The sequence below is a fragment of the Meriones unguiculatus genome, chromosome 2 (assembly GCF_030254825.1).
Source record: "Meriones unguiculatus strain TT.TT164.6M chromosome 2, Bangor_MerUng_6.1, whole genome shotgun sequence".
In the NCBI taxonomy this organism is placed as follows: domain Eukaryota; kingdom Metazoa; phylum Chordata; class Mammalia; order Rodentia; family Muridae; genus Meriones; species Meriones unguiculatus.
In genome coordinates, this window is record NC_083350.1 from 64,467,308 (window position 1) to 64,490,576 (window position 23,269).

The window sequence follows — 23,269 nt, forward strand, 5'->3', positions numbered from 1 at the left end:
GGAACTTTGAAAACTTTTTTGTAGATTTTTGTCTTGATAAATATTAAGTTTGATATAAATAACTATATTAGCATGTGTAAAAATAAATTTTGTAAATAGAAAATAGAGAATTTAATTTAAATTTGGTTTATTATTTCAATCATATATAAATTTAAATGACTGTTTTTTTTTTCACTGCATCAGTAGATAGGATAAATTCTTTTCTTGTTTGTTTGTTTGTTTCCTGAAACTTGTTATTAAAACCTAGTTTTAAAAGTTGCTGGTGCTTCAGGCTGATTTTCTATTCTATTTATACCAAAAAGTCTTAAGATATCCCCAGTATTAAATATATGAATGTCCCCATCATGGGGCACTTGTCTACATTTTAGAGGTGTCTCAGTAGAGTGGAAATTACATTGTGATCTACATGAAAGAGAACATTTATGATTATTATGAAATCAGATCGTTTGATTTGCTATACAATAGAACAGCTGTATAGTAGCAAAGGCTTTCACTTGGGAATACTATCAGAACATTCTTGAAACTTTCATATAAAATAGATATTCCTTACACATTAATAATACCAGCATCACAGAATAACTGACATATGTATATAACATACATGTCAGTCAATATATATGTGAATAATAATTCACATAATACATACATATATATATATATATATAAAACCAATTATCTGTTAATGCATTTTGCCTATTTATATCCTTACCCTTATCATATATAATTCTGAAGACCCTGAAGAATGCACACTTCAGAACTGTGCCTCTATTTATGAAAACTCATCACTTTCCTGATTAAAACTGCCAGTTGTAGATCTTTGGATAGTGTGCAATTCATGTGATGAAAATCTATATTGTCTTCATAAGATGCCATGCAAGAATATGAGGAAAATCTGCTATTCATTCATGGCTCTGCTCATGAACATTAGTTGAATCTTTCCCAGCCTCCTTCTCACCCTTCTCTTATTCATTAGGAGCTCTCCCTTACATGGTTCATTGGCTTTTCCTTGGCATCATCTCTCCTAGTGCATGAGAAGTTTCTCCATCCTGGTAGATTATTGGGATCACCACTCCAAAAGAAAACAACCAGCTCTTTGCTTTTTGATCATCTCTGGGAACTATTGCCAGTTTGTGCTGACAGGTCGTGGGAGTATTCCTTAACTTTGTCCACTCACCACTCAGGAAAGCAAACCTAATCATGTTACTTTCAATGCCGTCTGCACTCACATGAGCCTCCAGTTTTCTTCTCCAAGCCCTGATAGCTATAAGAGTATCTACTACCTCCTTCCATCCATCTCCTAATTGCTAACATTCCTCAGGGAACTTATTACCATGTGAAACTATATTATCTTCCCATTCATTACCCTTTCCGCTTCTATATTGCAAGAATTATTAATTTATAAGTCTTCTCATGCTATGAGTTTCCTGTCATGTGCTCCATTTCAGATAGTTCTTACATGCCCCACCATTTAAATAATTAAGGTGCAGCCTTCCGACACAATTATAGCTTATAAAGTGAGTTTTGCATATTTTCTTTCCTTTTTCCTGATAATGGTATTCTCTTAAAGTATCCTGGCAAACACCACACTGTGTAATTTCTTATACCCCTAACATCCTCCACCCCCTCACACCTATACAAACTTGTACTATTTTTTCACACTTGTTTTATAATTACAGTATGCTCTTTCTATTGTGCCATTCACACCTAATTATTCTTCTTTGCACATTAGATATGTATGTGTATGTATATACGTGTATATCTGTGTATGTCTATAAATTATCACCCTCTGTGTACAAATATATGTGTGTGTATCTTTGCATGTAATGGTGAGCAAATAAATAAATAAAATATTTAAAAGGCATAGTCCCAACTTGCATGTAAGATATAATATAAAGAAATGAAAATGATCTATCTAACCTTTATGAGAAACCAGTTTGCCCTTTAAAAATAAAAATTCATAGCAATAAAAATTTAAATATGTATCTTTTTTAAATTACTGAGATGTTTTAAGAATTAAGTCAAGGTTAGCTTCAAATATATTACTTTCTTGTGAATGGTGCATTTTAAACTTTGGAGAGCATAACAAGGTAAGGACTTGTGATGTAGCCTATCTAAGTTTGGGTGAGCTTCCTGATTTGGGTCCAGTATAGAGCTCATGGGCAGCAGAGCTTCCTGGCCTCTGCACTGTTGATCCCTGACATGGTATTGCGTGAACACCTAACAGCCTCCTTCCATCTACTGACTGCATGGTTTCTCCCTAAAGACAAGTGTAGCATCTTCAGATGTGACAAAGCTGTCTTTGGTGGGTAAGGGTGGATAAGGTGCCAGGAGTCTTACAGTCACAAGTTACCAGCGTAGGCAAGGAAGAAGAGTCTATGCAAGTCAGAGGCTGACTACAGAGGAGAGTCTGCAAGGAGAGGCTTTAAAGTGAAACTTAGAGAAAAGAGTAGGTGGTGTGGCAGGTAGATGTCCATACGGAGGGGGAAGTTCTGTGATTATGCTGTTCCATATAGCAGTCATGCTCCGTACTATGGCCTCCACATATGGTTGCCTGAGGGGGGAGTACTTTCAAAATAATGGTATATAATTAATTAGCTACATGTGATAGCAGACAGTGCAAGAGTAATATCTTATAGTGACAGAGTGAGCTCCTTTGCCTGTACCCATAAATCAGATGTCTCTAAAGTATTGGGAAAAGTTGTGGGATAAACTCCTATGTTAATGATTGGTTAAGGACTTCCATTTTACATATCTACAACCTTTTATTGTCCTTGTAGTTTTTGCATGTTATTGTGTTTTGACAGGGTTTCGCACAGCCTAGTGTGGCCTCAAATTCCCAGTCCTCTGGGCTCAGCTAAAACCTGAACAAACATGATTACTAAATATCTGAAAAGACAAAATTTTAACAGCTAGAGTAAAATATTCTATTTTTTTTGTTTGGCATCAAATTGAAAATATTTGCTGAAGAGACTGAAGGGTGTTATGCCTTTTTGGAATTCAGAAATTGTAATGTGGGCAGGTTTCCATCATGTCTTTATTGAGCCCGTATAAAATAGAGAATAAAAAAAGTCTTTCTTTTCTCTTTTTATTTAACTATTGTTATGGCAGATTTAAAATCTAGTCCTCAAATTCTAGTATATTGGGGGAAGGGAAGAAAGGAAGGAAAATGTCTTGCCTTTGGTTGGATAATTAAGCAAAGGTCAAGAAGACAGAAACTGAGTGAAGAATTCATGAGAAGGTATTTCGAGATCAGCAGATAATAGTAACTTTATTTTGCTTATTTGAAGTTCACGTTGCTTTCCTCACCCAGCAAAAACATAAAGGTAAGAAATACATAGGCTCTGTTTAAAAACAAAACCAAAAATATAGAAATACATGAAAAACACAATCTTTGCCTAGGAAGCATTATTTTTGCCTTAAAGTCTTTAGTTTCATAGACTTAAAATAATCTCATTGAGTTTGCTCCTGGAAGCATGTGGCCCTCAATGGTGCCATGGAAGCTAAGGAGCTTGTTGGAACTTTGGTAGTCTGGCTCACGGCATTCCAGGAAACACCCCAGATCTAACATCTCATAGCCTCCTGGATTTGGAGACAACCTACTTATTAAGTTTCATGTTATGTCATCCATTCAAATCAATCCTAGGTAAAAATGCCACCTACTAAGTACTTAGCTTTGAAATCTCATATCCCACAATCCCTGAAGTAACCCCAAACAGCAGTTCCTCTCTGAGTCGTTACTTTGCCATGAGACGCCTGACTCTTTCTGAGGTTGCCTGTGATGACCTAGCAAGAATTGCCAGCGTTTGGATTAGACTTAAAGCTTCAGTTTAATCAAGCATTTGATTCCCTTTGGTAGGGTCAACTGTTTCCTATAAAACGATCTACTTATCTAAATTAAATACTGAATGGTGAACCTCATCGGATACATTTTGTAACAGGATATTTGTACCTGATTTAACTCAAAAACTGTTACAGCAGAAGGGTTATCTCTTTTTATAGTCTCAGAGAGTTGTTTCCTTTTCTCCACTTTGCCAAAAAAAAAAAAAAAAAAAAAGATAACAGGGATGCCGAGAGAAGCTGAGGAAAATCCTTGTGATTGTTTACTCAAGCAGCTTTAACCCAAGGATTTACAACAGAAAATGTGTACTTCCATTCCTAACACTTCTGCATTAATTTGGTAGGGGCATCATGTCCGTAGTGTCCTTGAGTACCTGGTCAGTACCTTATGACTGTGATGCGTCAACTAAACCTACGCTGCAAATTATAGTTTGTTTTCCAGGAAAATTGGATTTTGTGTTGTGTTTGGTATAGTCAGACAAAGACACGTTCTGAGAAATGTATCACTAACTGGATGTACCCCTGTCTGAACACTGGTGTGCTTCCATAAAGGAAAGCGCTGTGACGTCACGAAGGGTGTGGTTTAATGTGAAAGTCATCCCACGTACTCTGCCATCTACTGAATCCTATGTGGCTCGTGACTGCTACTTCATTATTGGACAGATAATTTGTTAACAGTATCTGTGTGCCAAGCCCGTGAGTGTGGAAGTGTCTAGAAAAAGCAAAGAGGAGAAAGGACACGCACACTGAGTTTTCAACAGTCACTTCAACTTCTACCCAACATTAGCTTTCAACACATATATGTTCTAGACAGCTTTTTTTATTCAAGAATACATTTGATAATTGTGTTTGCATTTTGAAATGTATGATTAATTTACTAGAATCTGAAATTCTCTATTTCATCATGATATTTGCTTTATAGGAATGTTTTGATATACTCAAACTGGTCAGATTCTTTCTTACTTAAAAAAAGCAGTAAAATGTAATCTAGTGGCTACTACAAATACGAATAGCATACTGTAACACACACATATAATTGTATACACATATCATACAACAGCTGTGGTTAATTATAATAAATTGTGATGGACTCAATACCTATTTCACTACTCAGAGGAGGTATTTTAACTAGGAATATTAACTTTAGAAAAAAATATAAATAAATGATTGTATAAAATATATTGTGTGAGGTATAGTGACCTAAATCTGCAGTGTTAGCGCTCAGGAGATTGAGAATAGAAAAATCTAAGTTTAAGACAGGTCCAAGCTGCAGCGTGAAGCTCTGTTCCCTTAAAATAGCAAACAAATAATGAACTAAGTTGTATTCCTTTTTGAATGTTTGCACTCTCCATCCCCAGAGAAGTCCACTGGTGACCTGAATCTAAATGTTTTCAGCTCATGTGACATCCCCTCTCGTTCAGGAAGCCTCAACGTCAATTTTCTGGCTTCAGCTGCCTCTCCACTCAGCAGTTTCGGAGTTTCAGATCCTCTGTTTCTCAGATACAGTGCGTGCTGGTCCCCACCATCTTGGATGCTCCTCTGTATTCCTCTTTGAAGTAGTTAGCTTCTCATTGTACTAACACTACCACATGAATAGGTAACACTGTATTATAGCTCATGATTGTAGATACAGTCTATCCTCATGGGGTAGGTGTGGTGGCAGAAGGCAGCTGGTCAGGGAGGGATGCATTCTGGTAGTCAGTTCTCTCCTCTTTAATCAGGGACTCTACCCCCTGGGGTAGTGTTGCTCATGCTCAGAAGGCGTCTTCCTGAAGTTAATCATTTCTGGAAATACCCTCAGTGACACACTTAGAAGTGTGTCTACCTGGTGATTCTTAATGTAGTCAAGTTGACAATGAAGATTAACCTTTACACCTGGTATTAGTTATATACAGGTTATTATGTGAATGAAACATCTGGCTAATATTTGGGATTTCATGTTTCTAATTTCTTTCTTCTGAATAGAAAGCACAGTTAACCGATAAAAGTATGATTTTTTTTTCAAGCAAAACTTCAGGAAACTGTTTCTGAGATTTTGATGTCTCTTACTTTGAATACCCTTGGATAAACTAATTCTCCAAAGTGCTTTTAGTCTTGTAAGACTTGTTAGGTGAGAACAAGTCTCTTTTAGAATCCAGACAGGGTCTTTCAGAGGCTCCTGTCCTGTTCCCTGTCTTCTCCCACTTCTGTTGTCTATCCTGTTTACTCTTCTGAGTGAGGTTTCAGCTTCTTCCCTAGGGTCCTATTTGTTGTTTTATTTATTTAAGACTATAGATTTTAGTATGTTTATCCTATATTGTATGTCTAATAAACACTTTTAAGTGAGGATATATGACGTGTGTCTTTCTGCTTGTGGGTTACCTCACTCAGGATGATCTTTTCTAGTTTCCACCATTTGCTTGCAAATTTCATGATTTCCTTGCTTTAACAGCTGAGTAGTATTCCATTGTATAAATGTACCACAATTTCTGCATCTATTCCTCTGCAATTCATGAAAAATTTAAATAATTTATAATAGCATAACCTAATTGCTCACCAGGAACAAGCTATTTGAAAACCTCATCCATTTTGCTTATAATTGCAATTATTGTAGTAATTTGCATCTACAGGATTAAAGCAAACCTCAATTATTTTTAAATACAAAGAATCTAGACTGGGATTGCTACTTTAAGGTTACTTGAGTACTTCATATTGTAACACAGTAATAAGTATCATTATCACACTGTGGAACAGTTATACTAAAATGTATTGTATGAAAATTTCTTAAACATTTAAAACATTTATATATTAATTGTTTTCAACTTTCAATTTCAGAGGAATCATTCTGAAAAGTAATGGTAGATGGTGGGCAAGGGTAAATGGCAGGAGGTATGATCCTCTCCATCCATTCCAGGTGTAGACTGAATCCTAGAATTGTTAGAAAATGGAGTTACAAAAATAAACAACAAAGTGTTAGAACTATATGAAATTGCTTCAGTCCACTGGTCCATTCTAAAATCTCTGAAATAACCTGAACATTGGCTATGAGTCTCAGCCTCTGCTTTGATATCTCCATCAGTAGAGTCTTTCAGAGACCCTCTATGGTAGGCTCCTGTCCTGTTCCCTGTCTCCTCCTGCTTCTGATGTCTATCACATTTGTCCTTCTGAATGAGGATTGAGCACCCTAGGGTCTTCCTTGTTTAGCTTCATTAGGAGTATAGATTTTAGTATGTTTATCCTACATTATGTAGCTAATATACACTTATCAGTGAGCATATACCATGTGTGCCTTTCTGCTTCTAGGTTACCTCACTAAAGATGATCTTTTCTACTTACCACCATTTGCCTGCAAATTTCATGATTTCCTTGTTTTTAATAGCTGAGTAGTATTCAGTGTGTAAATGCACTACAATTTCTGTATCCATTCTTCCGTTGAAGGTCATCTATGTTGTTTCCAGCTTCTGGTCTATTACAAGCAGAGCTGCTATGAACATGGTTGAGCAAATGTCCTTGTATACTTGAGCATATTTTGGATATATGCCTAGGAGTGGTAAAGCTATATCTTGAGATAGCACTATTCCTAATTTTCTGAGAAAGCACCCGATTGATTTCTAAAGTGTTTGTATAAGTTTACATTCCCACCAGCAATTGAGAAGGGTTCCCCTTTCTCCACATCCTCTCTAGCCTGTGTCGTCACATGAAGAATTGTGGTACATTTACACAATGCATTACTATGTAGCAATTAAAAGCAAGGAAATCATGAAATGTGCAGGCAAATGGTGGGAACTAGAAAAGATCATCCCAAGTGAGGTGACACAGAAGCCGAAAGACACATATGGTATATGCTCACTTATAAGTGGATATTAGTCATATAATATATGATAAACATACTAAAATCTATTCCCCTAAAGAATATCAAATCAAGTCATACTTGAAATTGGGCACATTTCTATTTCAGTTAGCAGGAAATCCTATGCAAGTAAAATGACAATAGCCCTGGGGAAGCATGAATGGAGTCGATTAAAAATAGAATTCTCTAGTAGTGTTATGAATAAGTAAGTAAAGAGATATGAAATAGGGTCCCACATTTTCCTCTATCCTAATTTAGATTGTGTGCTGAACTGGCAGCATAATTCTCCTGCATTACAATTTACCTTAAAATATACATGCCTTTATGAAGCCTGGCAAACTCGAAGCATGTTGGGAGTCAATGCCTCCAAAATTACTTCTCAGTTCTCTATAACAGTCTCTAAGTTCCACAATGGCGGCCACGTCAAATGCGAAGCCTCCAGTGCTGATCTGCTTAGAGCCTTCTAAGTTTCCTTCAGAGTGAGAGCTCATTTGTGAGGCCATGCAGGGTTCAGGTCTGTCCTTTCTTAAGACAGTTGCCATGGGTGGCAGTTCTTTTATAGTTTATGGAAATACCTCTCTAATGGTCTAAGAAAGGTACAGTCTGTGTGGGTTTCTCCGCTTTAAACTGTACACAGTTGAATGCATTAAAAACGTGCACACACTGAAATGACATATAACCACGCAGTGTTTGTGTGCCGCCCTCCTTCACTGCTGAGTGAATTTGTGAGTAACAGAGTAGTTAAAATAGGCTCCTGACTAAAATTACATCTAATTTGGCTAAATATGTCAGTTTCGTGTAATTATTAAGGCCTATAAACCAACAATAAAAGCATCTACTGCTTCACCATTTCATTTAGTTGGGAAGTCTAATAAAACATGTTTTTTTAATAAGAATGATGTAAAACTATACTTAGTGGGAAATTAAATTTGGTGGTTAATTTTTTATGATGCTGAGTTTTAATTAGAAAACCTATTAAAAGTGTTTTTAATCTGAATGTCAGATTCCCCAGAGATTGTCCTGTCTTATGTTAGTTTGATTGTTTTTTCCTGAACTTAAAAGAAAAATAATACTTAGCATTTTGAGATTATTTTGGAATTTAGTGTGAACTAAAAGTATTTTCTAACACAAATGTAATAAACTTAATTTTAAAATTAAACCTGTTCATAAACATGATTTTGTTCTCTGTGTTTCAATTCCAAACATTTCTGGATTTAAAATAAATGAAAATACAATAATGCTGCCATTTTGTTCTCATCAAGTTTCTTTAATACCAAATTAAAATGATTTACATGATGAATTTATTTAATTATTACTCTCAGTCAAGGTAGTTAAACTAATGAAGCTTTTAGAATGTGCTTTTAATGGAAATTGCTCTATAAATAATCAGATCATAATTTTCAGAAATACAGACTAACTTTACAAGTAATGTAAAAGGAGCAAGCAATTAGAAAGTATTTTACTATGAATTGTAAGGAATTTTGATTCTTAAATCCTTTAGCTATATTTGCATGTGTATACTTTCAATCACATGTATATTTAGTTATTTGAAATTCCTAATAGGTGATAATTATGTTTCTAAAAGCAGAGGAAGAAAAGTTTGGCTTCCATATAAAGCCTAATAGCTAAAGAACTAATAGCTTATTTCTGCATTTATTAAAAAGCATTTGCACGGTCCTTACGTTTGCCATTTTGTAGAGTTGCATTGTGAAGAAATGTGCTCTACTTCTCTAAGTTAAAACTCTTCACATCTTTTTCATATTACATAGGTGGCTTTCATCGAAATGTGTACGTAAAGAGTTACCTTGTTTTTCCATTAGAATGTAGTATCATCTAGCACCCTAAAGACCAGGCCTCTTGGCTAGAACCTGTGGCTCTGACTCAGGGATGAGGCTTAGGACCAGTCTTGCTTTGACCCACCAAACCTGCTCAGGTCAGCGAAGGATGTCAGATGACTTGGGAACTTTTCTTCTAGCTCAGTTTTCTTGAGCTATTTGACTTGAGGTTTGTCTGTACTTTCGTGACCACATTTCCTAGGCTGTGAATGACCTAATGAATCTTAATGACCTTACAATATGACAGAATCCTCCTGCTGAAACTGAGAAGCAGTCAAGACCTTTTCAGTCTAAGTCACATGTGTCTCCCAATATACAGGTGAAGTTGAGTTCTCATGACTTATAGGAGACATAGTTTGTGTTCTGTGTTTGTATTGTGTGTGTGTGTGTGTGTGTGTGTGTGTGTGTAGATTATTTTTTGCTGCTTATCATTGACCAACATGTGACCTTCTATGTAGCTTAGGCTATCTTCCAACTACACGCCATTCTCTTGTCTCAATATGGCAATTACTGTGATTAGTCATGAGCTACCGTGCTTAGCTTATTTAAATACATTTTGAGCCTATCTATAAGCCATTGTCTGAGCCTTATTGTAACATGAAAATCACCTGGATTTTTCTTACATGACTGTCACAAGCAATAGTTTTTCCCTAACTTTTATTCCTCTGGTAGCAACACCACATGACTTTATTTTATAAATTTTCACAGAAAGGCACACTAATGTTTTATTTCTTTACAAGCTTCTTGTGCTCCTTTGAGTCAGATAGCTACTATAGCCAGCCACGATGAAACCTGATAGGCTAGAGTCAGATAGAAGGGAGGAGGTCCTCCCCTATCAGTGGACTAGGGAAAGGGCATAGGGGGAGAATAGGGAGGGTGGGTGAGACTGACAGGAGATGAGGAAGGGGGCTGCAGGGGGATTACAAAGAGAATAAATTGTAATAATTTTTTTTTAAAAACTAGCTCTTGTCTTTAGGCGATTCAACAACTTCATAAGTTTAGGGCTTTGAAGCAAGAGTTTTATGACAGTTGGGCAAACAGATATGTCAGCTACATCATAGAGCTAAATTGACCATAAAAATTCTTTATTTACTGGGTTGATAAGAATCGTAGTAAGATTGTGGGTTGATAAACAGAAAGGACAGCTGGAGGATATTGAAGAAAGGGATAGAAAGAGTTTCATTGTATTTATTACAAGATTGTAGTATAATCATTTTCTTAGCAATCTCACTTCTCCATGTGACCAGGTGTATCATGAAACAAACCTATCTTATTCATCTTTTACTTTAAAGTGGGACATCTGCAAAAATAAAAAATAAAAATCTTTTTTTTGAGCTGAAATGGTGTTTTGATGTCTCTTCCCCTTATGCTTGTTTCTGTAGTAAGATTAATTAAATTTTTACTCAGTATCTTTTGACCAAGTGTTTGGTGATGGGTGTTTCCTGGTGTTTACCTCCCAGTTCCACCACCAAACAATGAAATAATAAAGCAGTGTATGGACTTAAATTGAGTTCTTTAAGAGGGCAGCATGAAGAAACTATTAAATAAAATAATTTGTTAATGATTTTTTAATTATTGCTTTTAATAACATTAACTGTTTACACCAGCGTTTGCAAACATCGTACTACATCCATCATAAACTTACCATAAATATTTACTAAAGTATTGTTTTAACTGAATGGAGACAAGGTGGCATGTGCTCCCTCTGCCGTAGCATTTGCAATCTCACGGATGGGCGAGTCATTTTCTCTGCATCTCTGAATGAGTTCAATGCTCTTCAGAATATGCACATGTGCTAAAGGGTTATGGAATGATGCAAGGTTTCTCCCTCTCCTTCTCCCAGCTTGTCCTCTCTCCTTCAAGGAAACATTTAAATAGCTAGATCAGACACCCAAAGAGTACTTAGAAAGGAGGGAGATTGTTGAAGGAACAGACTAAGTTTCATCCTGCAAACATAATCCAGGACTCCCTGCCTTCTTTACTTGCCATCCGCCATGCATTCGAGAAAAAAAAAATGTAGTTAAAAACTACAGGCAGTACAAAATCTAACAATTATCTCAAGAATGTTATTGAAGGTACACTTTCCTTCCTCTTTCTGAATACACTTATGCTTTTTGGTCTTGTATGACAATACATACCTATGCTAGCTTTCCAGCTCTGTGGCCAAATATATATGATAAGCAACTTAAAGCAGACAGAATTTATTTTCACTTGTATTTCAGAGGAATCTGAGCACATTTGTTAGCGCTATTGATTGTAGGCTCCCCCTGAGTCAGAAATCATGATGGAAGGAGCCAATGGCTCAGGCTCCTTACCTCATGGTGAACAGGAGGCAGAGTAAGGGAATACAGGGAAGGCAGAAGCCAGAATCAGCCCCAAATACATGCCATCAGTGATTCATTCCCTAGACCAAAACTCTCAGGTGAGGATCAGCTCTGCAGGCACCCACACACACCTGCCCAGAGGCGCACATTACCAACCTCCCAAACATCTCTCATTCCATACCTTTTGGCACAGTCAAGTTAAAGTCTCAAAGCATGTGTGCATGCGTGTGTAGGTTTGCGTGCGTGTGAGTACTGAGAAGTGAGAGAAGAGAGAAGGGTAACAAGAAGAAGGAGGAGAAGTAGAAAAGAGAGAAGGACTAGGAGAAAGACAGAGAAAAAAAGAGGAGAGGAATCGGAGGATGAAGTGAGAAAGAGACACTGAAGAAAAGAGCTGTTTCAACAAAAATTGTTGCTTTCAAGTTTCCTGGCAGCTAATTTTCCTTCTTTCTTATTTTATTTTTTGGACTTTTTACAGTTGTTTCATTATGTAATTGGTGACCTGAAATCTCAGGTAAAATTCTTCCAGAATTTTAAAGTTTTTAATCCAATAACTTCAACTAGTGTCTCAACACAGGGACTTATTTTTAGTAACATATTATTACTTTGATATACTAAAAGCTTGGAGGATAGCTCTTAGCATCACACAGTTGTGCTACTTGAGGTAGCACAACTCACCAAAGCTTGGTTTTTGTTTTTTTAAATCCAAATCTGATAAAACATCCAAGAAAGTGAGAGCAGGATTTCCCATACAGTGGAGTTGGTTCCCTGAATGCTTACCCTAGCATCTTTATGTAGTCTGCAACAGGGTTCACAATCTTGAAACACATCTCAATAATATCAACACCTTGCTCATTTAAACTGCCATGTGCATGAATCTATTAGAGTAAGCAAAATATACCTAAACTCCCCCATGATTGAAGACCAAATTATTTTAACATTATTTCTATTGGAATTTCTATCAGAAAAATGAGCATAGATAATGATGAAGCTGACCTTTCTTAACAGTTTATTAAGTACCATAGTGGTTTACAGAATTAACGTAAATTTCTCATAGACTTACATTGAAACTGATATTTTCTTGATATAGTTGAGGAAACCCAGGATCATTAGCTAGCTTATTATCTCTATAATAGAAGATTAGAGATCAAATACTCAGCCTGTGGAGCCTCTGGTGAAAGATGTGAGTTTCTAAGTTGCCATATGTCCTCCTTGGTAACCATTCCACTCATCGGACTCCGTAACTCGTGCCTGCTTCTAAGGCTTAGACCATGCAGATTCATTGCAGCACCCTCTCATCACCCGAACAGAGAATTAATGTGCTAATTTTTTCATATGGCTTATGCTTTTGAATCCGCCTATCAGATAACTGCCTTTGGGTGATTTAGCAGACACTCCCACTAGAGAGCTGCATTCTTTTTATTTTACAATGTATATGTAGATCATTCATTGTCATCCTTAGCTGTTGAAATCTATTGTTTCTGGTTGGTTTTCTGAAGCAGGAGAAGCAAACTTTAAGTTCTGTTTATTTCAGTAAGATCTCTTGACAGTAATTACTCTGTTTAAAATTCCCATTTCTTATTATCTGTTTAAAATGGAATTGACTTCTGACAATGCTTTCATACTTCTCTATTCTTCCCCTATGTAAAAAGGACAATAAGAAATTGTGCCTGGCTTCCTCTATTGTTTTCATTGTTTTGAAAGTTCTCATTTCACTTTGCTATCCTTTATTCTAAATAATGAGGCCAGGCTTTGGTAAAAGGTAGAATAAAAACACTTTCATTCATGCCTAATCTACTCATGCCAATAATGATTTACATTTTCTAATAACCCTTTCTATTTTGTAACATTTTAACTTTGCCTCACATAAATGGCACTAAAATATTTTTTAAGAAGAGTATCCTTTTTCCACATAAAGCATCAAAATAAATAAGCTGCTTGAAGTGTCAATTACACAGATACTGTACCCTAAAATAAATACTTTATATAACAATAGTGATCTTTAGATATAGGAAACATACTTTTAAAAGAGCTTATATTGTATGAAGAATATATATTATCCAAAGTATAATTTGGCCATCTGAGTAGACATTGATGATAATAGAACACTTGGTCTTAAAGTAAACTTTGAAAATAAAGCATAAGGACATACTTCAACAGAAACATATTGAGGTTAACTGCATCTGTGAATAGGAAAAACAACTGCACAATAAACTTCATTACATGCTTACAAGACATCATGGCTTTTGAGGATATACTTGGTGAAGCGAGAAGTTAGTTATCACTTGTGGTTGCTACTTCTTAGTGACCACATGGTTTGCTCTGAAAGTTTTAAATGGTATCAAGCTCTTCCTGTGTTACACAGCTTGCCAACTACCCTTCTTTAAACAGTGTCCTTCTTGCATTTATATCTATGGAAAAACAAGCCATTTCTAATTCTTACCAAGGAAAGAAAGGTGTTACTTTGGCAAGAATATTTTATAAATTAGATGTTTTAATTTTTTTTCTATTTATTACAATTTATTCACTTTGTATCCCAGCTGTAGCCCCATCCCTAGTCCTTTCCAGATCCCACCCTTCCTCCTTCTTCTCCTCCCATTCCCCTCTCCAAGTCCACTGATAGGGGAGGTCCTCCTTCAATTCCATCTGACCCTCGCCTATCAGGTCTCATCAGGACTGGCTGCATTGTCTTCCTCTGTGGCCTGGTAAGACTGCTGCTCCCCCCTCAGGGGAAGGTGATCAAAGAGCCAGCTACTGAGTTCATGTCAGAGAGAGCCCCTGTTCCCCTGACTAGATGTTTTGACTTTTCCTTTGAAATCTTTTTTGACTCATGGAGGTGAGGATTATCCTAATAAAAGGTAAGAAATTTAACAAATCAAACTTGTCTGCTTTCACCTTTCAATTGTTCGTAGTTATATAAAATATTTTATTTGAGCCAGCACAGTGGCACATGCCAGTAATTCCAGCACTCAGGGAGGCAGAGGCAGGTGGCTACTGAGTTCAAGACCAGCATGGTCTACAAAGACAGTCCAGGACAGCCAAGGCTACAGAGAGAAATCCTGTCTCAAAAAAAAAAATGCTGGGTTTTGAAGCCATTTTTATACAGAATCATTGTACGTTGTTCATATTTACCTCATCACCCATCATGTCCCTTACTCTTCCTAGTTATCCTGCCAAATATGCCACGTTATGCTTTCATATCATACACACACACATAAGTGCACATATATATGATGAAATCTTAGCTTCTACATGTGAGAGAAATATCTTTTCAAGTCTGGCTTAATTTGCTCAACATAATGAATTCTATTAATTTCCCTGAAAATATCATAATTTTCTTTTCAATTATTTAATCACTCTACAGCTGATCCCAGCCCATTCCCCCTCTTCCTCCCAGTCCCACCCTCCTGCAGCCCTTCTCCATACTCTTTCCTTCTTCTCAGAGAAGAGAGGACCCAAAGGGTACCAACCCACTCCAGCAGCTCAAGTCACAGCAGAACTAAGCATCCTCTCCCACAGAGGCCATACAAGGCAACCAGGAGGGGAAGAGATCCAGTGGCAGGGAACAGAGTCAGAGATAGCCCCTGCTCTAATTGTTAAGGACCCACGGGCCCAGGTTAACTTACTCTGTAGGTCTTGTGTTGTTGACTACTCTAGCTACCACAGTCTTTCCTCCCACTCTTCCACAAAACTCTCCAGTTTAGCCTATTGTTTGGCTGCGGGCCTCTGAATCTGTTTTCCAACAGCTGCTGAATGAAGCCTCTCAGAAGACAGCTATGCTAGGCTCCTGTCTGCAAGCAGGGCAGATCATCATTAATAGTATCAAGCATCCTTAAGAAGGTGGAGGATGGGATTTGGGTCCCAGGCCTTGCTCTGCTTCATAGATGTCCCTCAATGGAGGAATGGATACAGAAAGTGTGATACATTTACACAGTGGAACACTACTCAGCAATTAAAACCAAGAAAATCATGAAATTTGCAGGCAAATGGTACGAACTAGAAAAGATCATCCTGAGTGAGGTATCCCAGAAGCAGAAAGACACATATGATATATTCTTAATTATAAGTGGATGTTAGCCATGTAATATAGGATAAACATTCTAAAATCTATAGTCCTAAACAACAAGGAGGACCCTAGGGAAGAAGCTGAAGGCTCACTCAGAAGGGCAAACAGGATAGACATCAGAACAAGGAACAAGACAGGAGCCTTCCACAGAGGACCTCTGAAGGACTCTACCCACTAGGGTATCTAAGGAGATACTGAGACTCATAACCAAACTTTGGGAAGAGTGCTGGAATCCTTATGGAAGAAGAGGGAGACAGAAAGACCTGGAGGAGTCAGGATCACCACAAGAAGAACAATAGAGCCAAATTACCTAGGCCCGGGGAGGGGGGTGAGCCTGCAGAGACAGATACTCCAACCAAGGACCATGACTCCCTGGCTGCTCAGTTTTCAAAGTGGGTTCCCTAGTAAGGGGAACAGGGGCTGTCTCTGACATGAACTCAGTGGCTGGCTCTTTGATCAGCTTGGGGTACAGCCTTGACAGACCACAGAGGAAGATGAAGCAGCCAGTTTGATGAGACCTGATAAGCAAGGGTCAGATAGAAGGGGAGGAGGTCCTCCCCTATCAGGGGACTAGGGAAAGGGTGTAGGGGCAGAAGAGGGAAGGTGGGTAGGACTGGGAAGAGATGAGGAAGGGGCTGCAACAGGGATACAAAGTGAATAAATTGTAATAAATGAATGTATAAATAGAATTAAATTAAGAAAATGATATCAGGGGGTGGTTTTCTCCCGTGGGTTTCATATCAAGTTGGGCCAGTCATTTGTTTGCCACTGCCTCAGTCTCTGTTCCATCTTCATCCATCATTTCCTCAGGCAGGACGAACTTTCTGTCAAAGGTTTTCCGTGTGGGTTGTCATCCTCCTCCCTCCATTGGAAATCCCACCTGACTACAGAAGGTGGCAATTTCAGGCTCCACATCCACCCTCACCACTAGGAATCTCAGCCAGTCACTCCATAGACTCCTGGGGGCATCTCCTGTCCCAGAGGTGCTCCCCCACTGGTCCTCCCCTCAAATTTCCCCCTCCAATACCATCCCTAAACCTGATTTACCCAGTTATCCTCCCCACTCACTTTCTCACACAGCTCCCTCCCTCCATCTACTTCACAGGTCTATTTTATTTCCTCTTCAGAGTGAGATTCAGACATCTTTCCTTGGGCCTTCCTTGGCTTTTTTGGGTCTATGGGTTGTAGCACAGTTATCCTGTACATTGTGACAAATGTCCACTTATAAGTGAATACATGCCATGCTTTTTTTTTTCTGGGTCTGTGTTACCTCACTCAGGAAGATTTTTTTTTCTAGCTCCATTCATTATCCTGCAAATTTCATGATGTCTTTGTTTTCAACAGCTGAGAAGCGTTCCATTGTGCAAATATACCCTATTTTTTTTCTATCCATTCAGTTGAGGGACATCTAGGTTGTTTTTAGTTTCTGGCTATTATTAATAAAGCTGCTGTGACTGTAGTAAACAGGCATCCTTGTGGTATGGTGGAGCATCTTTTGGGTATATGCCTAGGAGTAGTATATAACTGGGTCTTGATTTAGATCTATTTCTAGTTTTCTGAGAAACCTCCAGATGGGTTTCCAACCAGCAATGAAGGAGTGTTCCCCTTGTTCTATTTCCTTGCCAGCATGTGCTGTCATTTGTGTTTTAAACTCATCCTTTCTGACTGCTGTAAGATAGAATCTCAGAGTCATCTTTATTTGTATTTCCTTGATGACTAAGGACGTTGAACATTTAGATTTTCGTCAGTAGAGAATTTCTGCTTAGCTCTGTGTCCCATTTTTTAATTGTGTTATTTGGTTTGTTGGTGTTTAATTACTTGAGTTTTTTTAAAAAAATATATATATATATATTGAATATTAGCCTTCTGTTGGATATAGGGTTGATTAAGATCTTTTCTTATTCTGTAGGCTACAGTTTTGTCCTATTGACAGTCTTTTCCCTTACAGAAGCTTTCCAGTTTCATGAGGTATCATTTATTAGTCTTAGAGCCTGAGCTGTTGGTGTTCTGTTTAGAAAGTTGTCTCCTCTACTAATGAGTTCAAGGCTATTTCCTAAGATTTTGTATATACAGTTTTATGTTGAGGTCTTTGATCCACTTAGACTTAGGTTTTGTACAGTATGATAAATATGGTTCTACTTGTTTTTTTTTTGTTTGTTTGTTTTTGTACAATCAGACAGTTAGTTAGATCAGCACCATTTGTTGAAGATTCTTTTTTTCATTGTACAGTTTTGGCTTCTTTGTCAAAAATCAAGTGCCTGTAGGTGTGTGGGTTTATTTCTGGATTTTCAATTTAATTCCATTGAACAACCTGTATGTTTTTATACCAATACCTTGCAGTTTTTATTACTATTGCTCTGTAGTACAGCTTGAAATCAGGGGATGTAATATCTTTTATTGTAAAGAATTGGTTTTGCTATTCTGGGTTTTTTTTATTTTTCTATTTGAAGTTGAGAATTGTTCTTTCAAGCTCTGTAAAGAATTGTGTTGGAGTCTTGATAGGAATTACATTGAATCTGTAGATTTCTTTTGTAAAATGGCCATTTTGTTATGTTAATCCTATAGATCCATGAGCACAGGAGATCTGCATTTTCTAAAATCCTTTTTTATTTATTTCTTCAAAGACTTGAAGATCTTGTCATACACGTCTTTCACTTGCTTGATTAGAGTTACGCCAAAAGATTTTATATTATTTATAGCTATTTTGAAGGATTTTGTTCACTAATTTCTTTCTCAGCCCATTTGTCATTTGTATACAGGAAGGCTATTGGTTTTTTTTTTTTGTTTGTTTCTTTGTTTTTTAGTTAATTTTCTATCCAGCCACTTTGATGTATACAAACTTGTTTGTTTTCACTTATCAGTCGTTTATAGTTATCATTCAAAATATTGCCAACGATTTCATACATAATCATCGTACTTTGTTCATATTTACCCCATCACCCAGCATGTCTTTACTCCTCCTCGTTCTCCTTCCTACTAAACATGCCACACCATGCTTTCATGTCATATTGCATGAATTATATATAGTATATAATTATATGTACTTATATATACATATATATATGATGAAGTCTAGCTTCTACATGTGAGAGAAAATATTCAATATTCATCTTTCCAAGTCTGGCTTAAATTGCTCAACATAATGAATTCTATCCATTTCCCTGAAAATAGCCTAATTTTCAAAATAGTCTTTTGTGTTATGATTCTTTCCTATTTCATAAAATAATATGTTTTTTTTTTTCTTACCATTAAACTGTGCTGGGATGCTTTGCTGCTATAACATAATGTCTTATTATACTCACGAAAGCCTTCTAAAAGCTCTTTGTGCAAAAGACCTCAACCAATTCTCAAAGTAATAATGGACAAGGCCAAGGGATCCCAGAAACGGAGCTCAGGTCTCAGTTCTGTGACTTCACCTGTGTGCCACATGGTGAAGCTCAGCCAGGGAGATTCCCTATTAAGAGGAATAGGAACCTCAGTCACATCAGAGAGTCAGTGAAAGGGACCAGCAAACATAACCATTTACATCCTACACGTCAGCTGCTCCCTGTGTGCCACAAATATGTGAAGTGATGCAGAACAGAAAGAGGCCTTCCCTATTATGGTTGCAATTTGTTCTCATTAAACTGCTTTGGATACAGTTGTAAACTTGAAGGAAGAGAGTCTTCTGGGTAGAGCACCAGTCTTACCGGAAGTAGGAGAGGGAAAGGTGGCTCTCAAGGAAGAGGCAAAGCTCTGGAGGACAGATGACACTTCACAGCACAGGCAGAAGTCATGTGCCAAGGTCTTGTCCCCAGGAAGCTGTTAAGCTCTCACAGTGGGCCAATGTTTGGATGTCAACTACCTTGCATGGCTTTCAACTCCTTTTCTCACGACAGCTCCTTCACACAGAATTTGGTACTTTTTAGATGAACTGCCCTCAGGCTAATCTTGGTGTAGCAAAATGAAATGAGTTATTTGGCTTGAAATGCTTATGTACTTATTTTCAAGTGAAAGAATGCATATATGTATACATGTATATAAATGGATATATATACACATATGCTTTAATTAGGGAAAATCTAAACATCTCAGAGAACAAATTATAGAAAAGACAAATGAATAATTTCATGGGAATCTCGTCTGTATAAGGAAACATCAATAAATGAATCACAGCAAAAGCAAGCTAGCTGCGTGGGAATAGGCAGCACACAGAGTGCTCTGAGAAGAGCCGAGTAGGCATAGCCAGAAGAGGAGGGCAGCAGGAGGGGCGAAGTCTCTGCAAGGCTGTGCACGGTGACTCTCTCTACTCAGGATGACTTCGAGCCTCCCATGGCCTCACATTGCCTCTCCATGCAGCATTGCATTGCAAGGCATCACACTCGGGAGGCTGAGCATGAGGACCTGGGAATCTGTGCTTCATGCAGGAAAGAATCTTGCAGATGCACAGAGCAGAGTGGGGCTGGCTCACAGGGAGAGATCCAGGAAGCTGATGGAGTCTTAGACTGGGTTGAATGTCTCTCAGAAACTGAGCAGTTTAGGCAAGCAATGGCTTCTTATAGGGGAGTCATTGTTCCTTGGACAGGAGTAAGAACAGAATAAACCGATTCCACCTTTAAGTCTCCCGGTCACCTTTCCCTAGAGTCACAAACATCTCAGTCATTTGGCTCCCATGAAGGAAGGACTTAGGGAGAAGATGGTGGTGGTTCTAACGCTTATGGAATATGCCGGTTGAACTAGATATCACTCAATGACCTTTATTTAGCATGTTCTTCGTCCGTCCAGAACCGAGGTATGGAAAGAAATAAAATCCAATTTAAAACAAAGAAATATCCCTTTCTGTATGGCTGGGAAGTTCTTTGGATAGTGCACTCTGCTTGCTTTTAATGCAGACATTAACAATGACCGTCGTCGAGTTGCTGGAGACTGAAACGATCATTATTCAAGTTACACAGCTCCCTTCAGATATTCTCACTGTCACAGTTCTTCCACTTGGGCGCCTTGTGGGTGTCTGAACATTATGTTTCTGCACATCTTCCTCTTTTCGTAAGTATTTCTTACACATCTCAGAAAAAAAAATTTCTAAGCGAGATAAATGCTTTAAGCTATTTTCTCTAATTTTTTGTTATCATCTAAACAATTATTTCATCTCCGCTTTTTACATTGACTTGTCATTATACAGCCGTGCGCGTTAACTAACAAGGAAGATGCATTTTGAGAAATGTGTAACTAGGCAATCTTGTGCGTGTGCAAACATTGTGTAATACACTTAGACAATGAACCTGGCTAAGGTGTCATGAGGCAATGCAGCTCTTTGGGGTGCTGGGCATGCTTAGTAGTGCATAATTATACATACATGTTATCTTGAGCATTCTTTATGAAATATTTAATGTTTCATCTTCCCTGATACATCTGCCTTGAGAATGTCTCACTGACACGTAGCAGAGGAGCATTGTGTAACTTGTGACAAATAACTGATTTACTGAAGTGATTTTTTTCTTTATTAATTACACTTTACTCACTTTGTATCCCCCCTGTGATTCCCTCCCTCCTCCCGTCTCAATCCCTCCATCCCCCCACCCTCTGCATGCATGCCCCTCCCCAAGTCCACTGATAGGGGAGGTCTTCTTTTCCTTCCTTCTGATCCTAGTGAATTAGGTCTCATCAGGAGTGGCTGCATTGTCTTCCTCTGTGGCCTGGTAATGCTGCTTCCTTCTCAGGGGAGGTGATCAAAGAGCAGGGCAATCAGTTCATGTCAGAGACAGTTCCTGTTCCTGTTACTGTGAAACCCACTTGGATACTGAACTGCCATGGGCTACATCTGTGCAGGGGTCTTAGGTTATCTCCATGCATAGTCCTTGGTTGGAGTATCAGTCTCAGGAAAGACCCCTGTGAAGTGAATTTAAGAAGCACTTTTCTCCAGACTCATTTTATATTTTAGTGGTGTGTGTGTGCGTGTGTGTGTGTGTGTGTGTGTTTACAGTGTCTGTGTCTGAGAAGGAGAACATTCTTGTGTATGGATGTGGGCACCATGATACAACAACAGGTATGTGGAGGTCAGAGGACAAGTTCTGTTGTCTATGCTCTCCTTCCTCCCTTGTTTGTGACAGGGTATTTTTTACTATTTTCTCCAGTAGGTGCCAGGCTACCTGGCTCTTGAACTTCTAAAGCTCTCCTGAGATTATCTCGCATACATCTTTACTGGGATTATATACATACATTATCACTTCAGGCTACTATATGGGTTCTGAGGATCAAATTCAGGTCCTCCCACTTCACACCATATTTAACCACTGTTCTATTTGCTCAGGCAAAACTCATTTTAATGTCTACAGTACCTAGTATCTATTTTTTTTTTGTTTTCTTTTTTTTTTATTTTTTTTTATTTTATTTTTTTTATCAGTTACATTTTATTAACTCTGTATCCCAGCCGTGTCCCGATCCCTCATTCCCTCCCAGTCCCTCCCTCCCTCATCTCCACCGTGCCCCTTTCCAAGTCCATTGATGGGGGGACCTCCTCCCCATTCATCTGATCCTGTTTTATCAGGTATCTTCAGGACTGGCTGCAAAGCCCTCCTCTGTGGCCTAACAGGACTGCTCCTCCCTTCGGGGGTGGGGAGACCAAAGAGCCAGTCATCGAGTTCCTGTTAGAAATAGTCCCTGTTCCCCTCACTTTGGGAAACCAATTGGTTACTGAGCTACCACAGGCTACATCTGAGTGGAGGTTCTAGGTTATATCCATACATGGTCCTTGGTTGAATGTCAGTCTCAGAAAAGACCCTGTGCCCAGATATATTTGGTCCTTGTGGAGCTCCTATCCTCTCCCCATCAGACTAACTCCCCTTCTTTCTTATGATTCCCTGTACTCTGCCAAAGGTTTGGTCATGAGTCTTTGCTTTGAAAACACTGCTAGTTAGAGTCTTTCAGATGCGCTCAGTAGACTCCTGTCATACGTTCAATGCACATCCCATCTGTCTTTCTAAACAAGGATTGTATATACCCAAAGTTTGTTCAAGTACACAAAAAGGACACTTGCTCACCCATGTTTATAGCAGCTCTATTTGTAATAGCCAGAACCTGGAAACAACCCAGATGTCCATCAATGGTGGAATGGGTACAGAAATTGTGGTATTTTTATACAATGGAATACTACTCAGCAATCAAAAAGGAGGAAATCATGAAATTTGCAGGCAAATGGTGGGATCTAGAAAAGATCATTCTGAGTGAAATATCCCAGAAGGAGAAAGACAAACATGGGATATACTCACTTATATAGACCTATAAGATATGATAAACATAATGAAATCTATACACCTAAAAAAAGATAATCAATTGAGCGGACATGGGGTAAGATGATCAATCCTAGTATCTATTTAGAAATAAGGCTGACTGAAGATGTCCT

At 38.1% G+C, this 23,269-nt stretch overlaps 1 protein-coding gene across 5 annotated transcripts in view; it reads left to right on the top strand.

Annotated features, from left to right (window-relative positions):
• Nol4 (nucleolar protein 4) overlaps positions 1-23,269 on the top strand; it is a 345,385-nt gene that overhangs the window by 131,460 nt on the left and 190,656 nt on the right. The gene's annotated exons all lie outside the window — the stretch shown is intronic.